Consider the following 10000-nt stretch of genomic DNA (forward strand, 5'->3'; position numbering starts at 1 on the left):
CATTATTTGGGGACACCCTGTATATATACATACATACATATATACTTTTTTCTTTTACTTGTTTCTGTCCTTTGACTGTAGCCATGCTAGGGCACGACTTTTAATCGAATTTTAATCGAACAGATTAAAGTTTAAAAAATTTTGAGTCTGCATCTTGTAACCTCTTATCACTAACTAGAAACATGACTAATACGATTTTCAACATTTTGGAGCATGATAACTACTAAATTTGCAGCATTAGTTCGACCGACATAGAAACACGTATAGTTCCATCTATAGACTGTTCCATAGATTATTCCCTATATTCTCACGAGCCAACGAAGGGAGATCACAAATTCTTCTGGTAATGGAGTCCAGTTTTCCCTCATAACACACCATATCATCATAGAAAACTGACGTATTAGATACAAATACATGATGGTCGCGGCGTATTGTTATGAAAAGTTTTCGATAGTCATGTTCTAACTAAGGTTAATTGAAACGAAAAAGATCTGATGAAAACTGATCTTGACCTAAGCGGAAATATGTATATATGACACCCTGTATATATACATACATATATACTTTTTTCTTTTACTTGTTTCTGTCCTTTGACTGTAGCCATAAATTTTAATCGAATTTTAATCGAACAGATTGAAGCCAGATATTTCTTAAAGTCTTATATTTTCTCCGCTAGGTTACGAGGGCGTAACACACAATCACCGTTTGTCAAGCGGTGATTAGGAGAGAAGCACAGACACAATGAAGTGCGCGCACACACACACAATGACGCGCGCGCGCACACACACACACACACACGTACGCACATACACTCATTCCTATATAAATGTATCCGAGAGTATTTTTTCAGTTTCCGTCTACCAATCCACTCAGAAGGCTTTGGCTAGATGGATGCTATAGTAGAAGACACTTTCCCAAGATGCCACGCAGTGAGGCTGAATCGGAACAATGTGGTTGAGAAACAAGCGCCTTGTCACACAGACACATCTGCGCCTATTTACATTCATATATGTATATATACACAGACACACAAACATACATGCATATATATATGTATATATATATATATATATATATATATATATATAGTTACTTCAAATATGAACAAAGAGAAAACACAACAACGCGAGGACGTGGAACAAGTATAGTGTTAAGGAGGCTCAGGAAAGGAAAGAAAAAAGGATGATTTAACGTTTCGAGTGGAGCTCTTCGTCAGAAACATAGAAAAAGGAAAGGTCCAAGAAAGGGAAGGCGGAGAAAGAAAATCGCCAACGATAAACACGCGGTCCCATATTGAAATGAGGGGAATGGGTGAAGAAAAATTTCTTTCAAAGACAGGAGAGAGCAAGAGAAGGAGGTATGTGTTTGTATGTGTGGGTATGTGCGTGCGCGCAGGTCTGTGTGTGTGTGTGTGCATACGTTTTTAATGAGAACACGTATATATATATATATATATATATATATATATATGGGTGAGATCTGGACACCGCGAGGTGTTCCAGCAGCACGTAACCCAATTTTAGAATGGTTTGAAGTAATCGCGTGGCCGTACGTGGGCTTGCATAAATAACACCTAATTTGATAACAGACCTCGGCGTTTGATGCGAATTATTGGCTTCAGTTTAATGGCCAACATTTAGCCAATACAGGTGACTGCGACCCCTTTTCCAGTTAACATTTCAGAATTGGCGATTTGGAGTCCCTAAAAAACCGTTAACATCACATTTTCGACGGAAGTTTTAGACTTCTATTTATTTTTGCGCTGGCGAATGAACGTTAGAGATAGTTGAAATGCCTTTTAAGATCTCTATCAGATTCTTCCTGAAATTGCTCATGATAAGTTGTTCATATGACGCTTGAGTGCCTGGCTGTTCTCCCAAAACAAGGCCAAGCTATGGAATTTGGGCACTAGCTTACGGTAACCAGGATAAATAAACCGTCGATGTCAGCAATTTCTGCTCCGTTCTACCTCCCATAAATACGTCAAACGGGAAGTCACCTTCCTTCTTAACCAAGTAGGAACCATCGCTTTAGTGTTAATTCTACACTAACCCACATACACATAGGCGCGGGTGCGGGCGTGGGTTGCTACCCAACCACATGGTTCCAGTTTCAGTCCCGGTGCTTGGAATACTAAGCTAGTGTGTTCTGCTATAACCTTCGGCCGACCAAGACTATATCCTTGAATTTGTTTCCTGGAAACTGAAAAAAGCCTGTCCTATATGTATATACATATATATATACACACACATATAATGTATATGTATATGTATGTATATATATATGTATATCTATCTATGTATTTTTCTCTCTCTCTCTCTCATATATATATATATATATATATATATATATATATATATATATACTCAGGTCATGGATAAAATAATTTAATACACCTAGCATCATAGCATCATAATTTTGAAATATCTATAAAACCGTCAAAAGCATGTTTATTTTTAATCTTTTTGATTTATTATTAGTGTTGCTAAATATTTTGCTAAAATTGCTGCTTCGTTTCAGATATCATCAAAAACATGTAATTAAAATTCATTAAAACGACAGATCTATCGAAGTTCCAAAGTTGTAAAATTGTTGTTGCTTGGATGGCAGACGCTAGCGTAAGGAAAACAGCCAAAATGTTTGGGGTATCAAGAAGTACTGTCTCGAAAGTTATGACACCTTTTAAGAAAGAGGGAAAAACCTCTTGTCGAAAAGGAAGGAAACCAAAACTTTCAGATAGGCTTAATGAACACCTCGAAAACCAAGATTCCACAAAACTGTCCGCCGGAAGCTGTACAAAGCCGGATTTCACAAGAGGGCTGCAATCAGAAAATCACTATTTTCAGAAACAAAGCGGCACAGCGTTTTGATTGGATTGGAACCCTTGAGAATTGGTCCCCAGAGCAGTGGAAGAACATTATTTTGCGGGCGAGTCATCCCTTACCTTATCTCCGACCACCGGCCGAGTATGTATGTGGAGACAGCCAAAAGAAGCATTTGACCCAGACTGCCTTCCTCCAACTGTTAAACATGGAGGAGGATCTGTGATTATTTGGGTTTGGGCTATATCTTGGAAATGCGCAAGCTCAATATTTTCCCTTCATGGTAGAATTAACAGTCAAGACTATTTAAACATTTTAACTGTTCAAATTCATCCTATGGCTGCGGAATTGTTACCAGAAGGAAGCGCAAAAATAATCTTTCAGGATAATAATGCACTAATTTACCCAGCTAAATTGTTACTGAATGGCACGTGGAACATTCTAGTGTAGTTGAACATCTTTTCTGGCCACCACAACCCCCAGATCTCAAAATTATTGAACATTTATGGTGCATTTTAGAAAAACAAGTAAGGTGTCGATATCCTCCAGCATCATCACTATAAGAACTGGAGCCTTTTAGCGGAATAATGGAAAAAAATTTGTTGGAGACAATTCAAACTTTGTACGAGTCCATGCCTTGTAGAGTTCAAGCTGTAATTACTGCCAAAGGCGGTCCTACCTTATATTAAAATAATTTGTTTGAAATTTGAATACTGAAATTTTAAGCTGTTTCCATTACTTTGTCCAAGTCCTGTATTTATATATATATATATATATATATATATATATATACATATATTATTTATGGGTGTGTTAATCTGTTAAGTTTGTGTATTTCTGAATGTAAATTTATATTTTTTCTATGCGTTTACATTATAACTTCCTGTATCTGTGTACATGTTATATAAACCGTTTTGTTTTTGCGAGTGTGCATCTGTATTCATATATGTATATCTTTGGTACACGTATACATATATATGTTTTTTATGATAATTTTCGTTTGTGAATGATATTGCTTTGCATTACCTGTGTGTACATATGTTTATCGACATTTTAATGCAATTTTTGACGTCGGAATTCAACAGTGAATATCACTATATATGTTTCTTTTTTCGTAAACACATACATACACGCGTACATTCATTGATATATTAATATACACACACACAAATAGAGAGAAAGAGAGAGAGAGAGTGAGAGAGAGAGAAATGTCAGTATATATTTCTATATTTATGTCTTACCATATGTACATATGTATATAAGAGTATACATTTTTCTTTGATTACTTATACGTTTCTGATCACATAACAATCCCCTTTATTCCTCTATGATATATCTAATTACATATAAAAGAGCTATCAATCAGAAATATATTAGAAATTGTTCTCATACTTTGAGTCTCAAACATAATTTTAAAATGAAATAGAATTTTTAACTGAACTTGCAAATCTAAGAAAAAAAAAGGAACATTGAAAACAGAGCATCTGGTTTTCTTTATAGCTTTCTTGTCATTGTTATAGCAAATTCGATTATCGTTAACTATATAGAATACGTTCGCTGCGTATGAAATATAAAAAAAATGTGATGTAAATCAACATTCAGACAGAACAAACATTGAAGCAAAATTCATTTACGAAAATAATATAATTCCATTCTGGGAATAATGATTCCTTCACTCAAAGATTTGTGTTATTCTAGATCGATTTAACTATTCTGTTAAATCACTCAAGCTTACATCTTAGAAAACATCAGATATTTTCCTAGCCAAATATTATTAACTTATACCGAAAGTAATAGAGTGTAGTTCAGAATTTCACACTGTAACATATCATTCCGGGATCGAATCGAATTAACTTTTCTATTGCTTTAGTCTGTATATATGTATATAGTGCAATGGTTAATTCTTCATTGAAACCTTTTTCACTGTTCTCCTTTCTGTTAACGGCTAGGCGTTCAGGCAAGTATACAGGCATTGATGTAGCAACATTTGAAATGTTGTCCAGGTAAATCTAGATGAAGAAGACTAATCAAATTTACGATAACAAACGTATTTGAAGAGTCCGAAAACTAGGTACTATATTATCCGATTCCGGGTTGTCCATTTAACTTATGTTCTTCCTATATATATTGGATGAGTTGGTCAATAAATCCACTGACGTTGATCTCTGTTATTGATAATATACCTGAAATACCAACAAAACATCTTTTAGTAGAGGTTTCAAACCTGGCTATAATAAAAGCGGCGATCGGTAAATTGAAAAATAGAAAGACTTCTGGTGCGGATGGATTAGGTGCAAATATATGCACATATGGTGGTGAACATCACTTCAATACTCTATAAATCGAAAGGTGAAAAGGATGTCTGTGATAACTTTCGCGTTATCTCTCTGTTAGCTGTCGCTGGAAGAGTTCATTGTAGGGTAATGGTGGATAGATTGCTCCTGCACATTGCCCATCAATTTCTACGTGAATCACAAATGGGTAGTAGGAGTTCTATGGATTTTTTCAGCTGGACAGTTACAAGAGAACTATTTCGAACAGGATATGGACTTATATAAGATTTTTATTGATCTGACGAAAGCGTTTGGTTCTGGAAATAGTTACACTTTGGGAGATCCAGAAAAAAAGCCAGGATGTCCTTAAAATTTATGAGAATGCTTAGAAAATTTCATGACAAGATCCAAAGCTATCTTCCTGCTCCTACATTGTTTGCTCTGCATTTTACAATAGTCATCGAAAAAGCTTTCCAAAATTGCGCAGAAGGTGTCTATATAAAATATAGGACAGCGGGAAAACTTTTGAACCTCCAAAGATTTAGTGTCAAAACAAAAGTTCTTCATTCTCACATCATTGAGTTCTTGTATGCATTTAATTGTGACCTGCGATTTCAGCATCGTGTAGAGCATTGGACCTTACTGTCAACTTGAAAAAAAAAAAAAACAGTTCTAATGTACGATCGTGCCTCCTCTAAACTTTATGTGGAACCTTCTATAAATGTGAATGATCAAATGTTAGAAGTTGTTACCAAATTCATTTATTTTGGAAGTACTTTGAGCACTGCTGGTCTGGATGATGAAATTTCATATAGAATCAGCAAAGCTAGTAGTGCCTTTGATATGCTTAACAGGCGTCTCTAGCCATAGTATATCTTCCCAAATTAAAGTTAGGATTTATAACACACGTATCCTGCCATCTTTGCTAGGTTGTTTATCGTTGGCAGTTAAAGCATTTGAAACGATATCATAAATATTTTCTCATTCTTTTATTTGTTTCAGTCATTTGACTGCGGTCATTCTGGAGCACCGCCTTTAGTCGAGCAAATCGACACTAGGACTTATTCTTTGTAAGATTAGTACTTATTCTATCTGTCTCTTTTGCCGAACCGCTTAGTTACGGGCACGTAAACACGCCAGCATCGGTTGTCAAGCGATGTTGGCGGGACAAACACAGACACACAAACATATAGACACACATACATATATATACATATATATGATGGGCTTCTTCCATTTTCCGTCAACCAGATCCACTCACAAGGCTTTGGTGTACCCGAGGAGATAGTAGAAGACACTTGCCCAAGGTGTCACACAGCAGGACTGAACCCGGAACAAGCTACTGACCACACAGCCACTCCGTAGGAAAATTCTTGGGATAAATTGGAAAATGGTCATCAGTGATTTGGAGGTACTTGAGAGAAGTGGTAGTAGAAAAGTAGAATCAATGATTCTGCAAAGTCGTTTGAGGTGGGGTGGACATCTGATAAGAATGAATGATGAAAGTCTTCCCAAGCGACTTTTGTATGATGAGATAGAAGATGGTAGGTGGCAAGCACATAAACCCAAAATGAGTTATGAGAACTGACTCAGAATGGCTCTGACACAGACAGGAATTTTGGGAGAGGGGTACACAAGACCGCCGAAATGGCTGGAGGAGGAGAGTGCACAGTGAATGTTCGAGGTTTGAAAGAGAGAGAATGAAGCACAAGAAGATTAGGAGAAGGCTTAGAAGGAATGAAACTGTGGAGTTTTGGCTTTTGGGTGCGTGGTTTGTGTGTGCTGGGGGGGGGGAGGTGCTTGAGTCGTGCGGGCCTGGGTAGCCATCAGACAACTCACAGGATTCGAACCATGGTAAATTGTGATATGGCTATTGTTCAGAACAGAACATGTGCAACATGTGGAAAGACGTGGCTCTCAGTTGGAAGACTGAAAAAGCATGTCAAAAGAGTTCATACAGTAGCGCCTGTTCTCTCTGCCAGCCAGAACATCATCACAGTTGTATATTATGTAACAGAATGTGCAACACTTACACCGAGCTCAAGAGTCATAGAGGGGGGGTCACATTTCATCAACAATGATTCATTTCAGTGATTCTTTCTAGCAATGGCCTTGCTCGTATACGAGAAAGCAGCTATAAAGAATATTAAATATATTATATATATATATATATATATATATATATATATTGATAAAACGGTAAGATAACAAAAGAAAGAAAGAGACCTCAATATTATGTAAATAGAGGAAATTTATCTATACAATATGTTACATTACTCGGTAGTCAAGATAAAACTCTGAGTTTCAGATGCCGAAGTGGAAATCCACAACACCATCTCTTCGGTTATCTGGCTATTTGAAAACGTTATGAAAAAATACCGTTAAAAATGAAGGGAAATTACTCTGTTATAACTCTGCTTTGCCTGCGTACTTATACATCGCTCGCATTTTTCGTCATAAAAATTATATAAAAATACATAAAAATATATAAATATATAAAAATATATAAAATCTTCTTGGGACATAACACAGAAAGCATGTTCTATCCATTCTTTAGGGGACCAAACGTAACAGAAATTTAGTCACATGTGGGCATGATCCGAAAAGCTCTGTCCTTGTATTTAGACATGTGGTAGGGTCTAAGCTGCTTTTCCAGATAAGCCATCTCTCCATGTCGCATAAACCGCACCTTCCGCTGCCGTTAGTATAGGGCTTACATCTGGCCAAAATCTTCCATTGTATGTTATAATCGACACCTTTATCTCTTAAAGACCAAATATGATTGGATAATTGTGTCGCTTTTCTTTTGTTCCAGTGCCTAAAGCTCAAAGTGTGGTTATTGAACCTGGCCTTGAAATTACCCTCTGTCAGGCCCACGTATTTCTTCGTCGAAACGGTGTCTTTAGTGGTTATAGAGTTTACGGTAGCTTCATATATGATGGTCTTGGACATGCAAGCTCCATTTAGCGGGCACAATTCTTTATTCCTGCATGAACAGCTGTTTTCTTCTTGTGTTTTTTTATGTTATGATTGATTATGTTTTTAAAATTGGTAGTTGAACTAAAACTAATTTTTAAATTGTGTCTATTAAAGAGTTTCCTATAAGCATGGTTAACTGGAAAATGTCTATCTATCAGTGCTAGGAAATATTTACCTATATTGAAGGCCACCTCGGGTGAGTAAGGGGGCGTAAACCAGATGACCTTCCTATAAGTACGCAGGCAAAGCAGAGTTATAACAGAGTAATTTCCCTTCATTTTTAACGGTATTTTTTCATAACGTTTTCAATAGCCAGATAACCGAAGAGATGGTGTTGTGGATTTCCACTTCGGCATCTGAAACTCAGAGTTTTATCTTGACTACCGAGTAATGTAACATATTGTATATATATATATATATATATATTATATAAATATATATATATATATATATATATATATATATATATATATATATATATATAATATATATATATATTATATTTATACATATATCGGACAAACCATGCCAGACCACCAGTACCAGCGAATCCAAAAATACAAATGAGATCTAGTATTCTCCTAGTATTTTCAAATCCAAATCAGAAGAAATCTCTGAGCTGATGAAGGAAATGTTGGCGTTTAGTCAACTAATCCAGAAACAGGCTTGTCCTCGGGTGATCTCAAATGGATGTGATCTTTCGTTGATTTTTCCCTTATACCTATGTGAGTTATTTCTGAGTATGCATTGTCTGGGAGTCTTTTCTTGCAGTAGAAGAAATAGCCAAATTTTTGGCTGCTATTTCTAAAAAGCTCGGTATGTGGTAAAGTAAATTATTTTACTTTACCCTATTTTTATAAAGTAATATTTCAAATATACCGTAAAAGGTCGTTTTACATACCGAACACTGCTCGGTCAAATTAATTAATAATTAAATAATTTTACCCTTTTTTATTGACAATTTAATAATTTCTCCCCAAAAATGTTAACTACAGTTTTGCCTCTGTAGGAATGCACTGCTCTGTAACTCACGTGGGTGGACAGGGATAATACTAGATCTCATTTGTATTTTTGGATTCGCTGGTACTGGTGGTCTGGCATGGTTTGTCCGGTGTTACTCATATCGGACGGGTATGTTTGATTTTTAGTACTTTCAAATCAAAATCAGAAGAAATCTCTGAGCTGATGAAGGAAATGTTGGCGTTTAGTCAACTAATCCAGAAACAGGCTTGTCCTCGGGTGATCTCAAATGGATGTGATCTTTCGTTGATTTTTCCCTTATACCTATGTGAGTTATTTCTGAGTATGCATTGTCTGAGAGACTTTTCTTGCAGTAGAAGAAATAGCCAAATTTTTGGCTGCTATTTCTAAAAAGCTCGGTATCTGGTAAAGTAGATTATTTTACTTTACCCTATTTTTATAAAGTATATATATATATATATATTTATAATTAATCAATATAGGGTAGCAAAAAATTCAGCAGAAATTATTTTGCTACCAGCGGTCTAGTGAGAAAAAGGAAATAGTCAGGGACTATTTATAAATTCAACAGCAAATTAAGGAACGGCCATAATAGGCCGTTCAACCCACTAGGAATAATAGCCAAGGCTTCAACCGCAAAATAGTAGTAATTCCGTAAATCAGGAGAAAATTAAAAAAACATTTACCCTTTCCACTTTATACAATGCATGTTTTATCGTTTTTTAATGGTAAATCAGCCTGATTAAATTAAATCAAGCTAATCTGCCATAGGCCAACAGATTCATCAGTAAAGTAAGCCAGGAGGGAGAGATATTTACACGAGGCAGCACCACTACCGCTCGGCAATATCTAACCTAAAATTTTCAAAATCATCGTACTCGCGCCAATTTATCGGCAGCAAATATAAGCTGCCGATTCCAATTCGGAATTAAACAGATCTAGTAT

At 36.0% G+C, this 10000-nt stretch overlaps 1 protein-coding gene across 2 annotated transcripts in view; it reads right to left on the reverse strand.

The window, feature by feature from the left end:
* LOC115212179 (D(3) dopamine receptor-like) overlaps positions 1-10000 on the reverse strand; it is a 1526288-nt gene that overhangs the window by 720902 nt on the left and 795386 nt on the right. The gene's annotated exons all lie outside the window — the stretch shown is intronic.

Source organism: Octopus sinensis, linkage group LG5, assembly GCF_006345805.1.
Source record: "Octopus sinensis linkage group LG5, ASM634580v1, whole genome shotgun sequence".
Taxonomy (NCBI): Eukaryota; Metazoa; Mollusca; class Cephalopoda; order Octopoda; family Octopodidae; genus Octopus; species Octopus sinensis.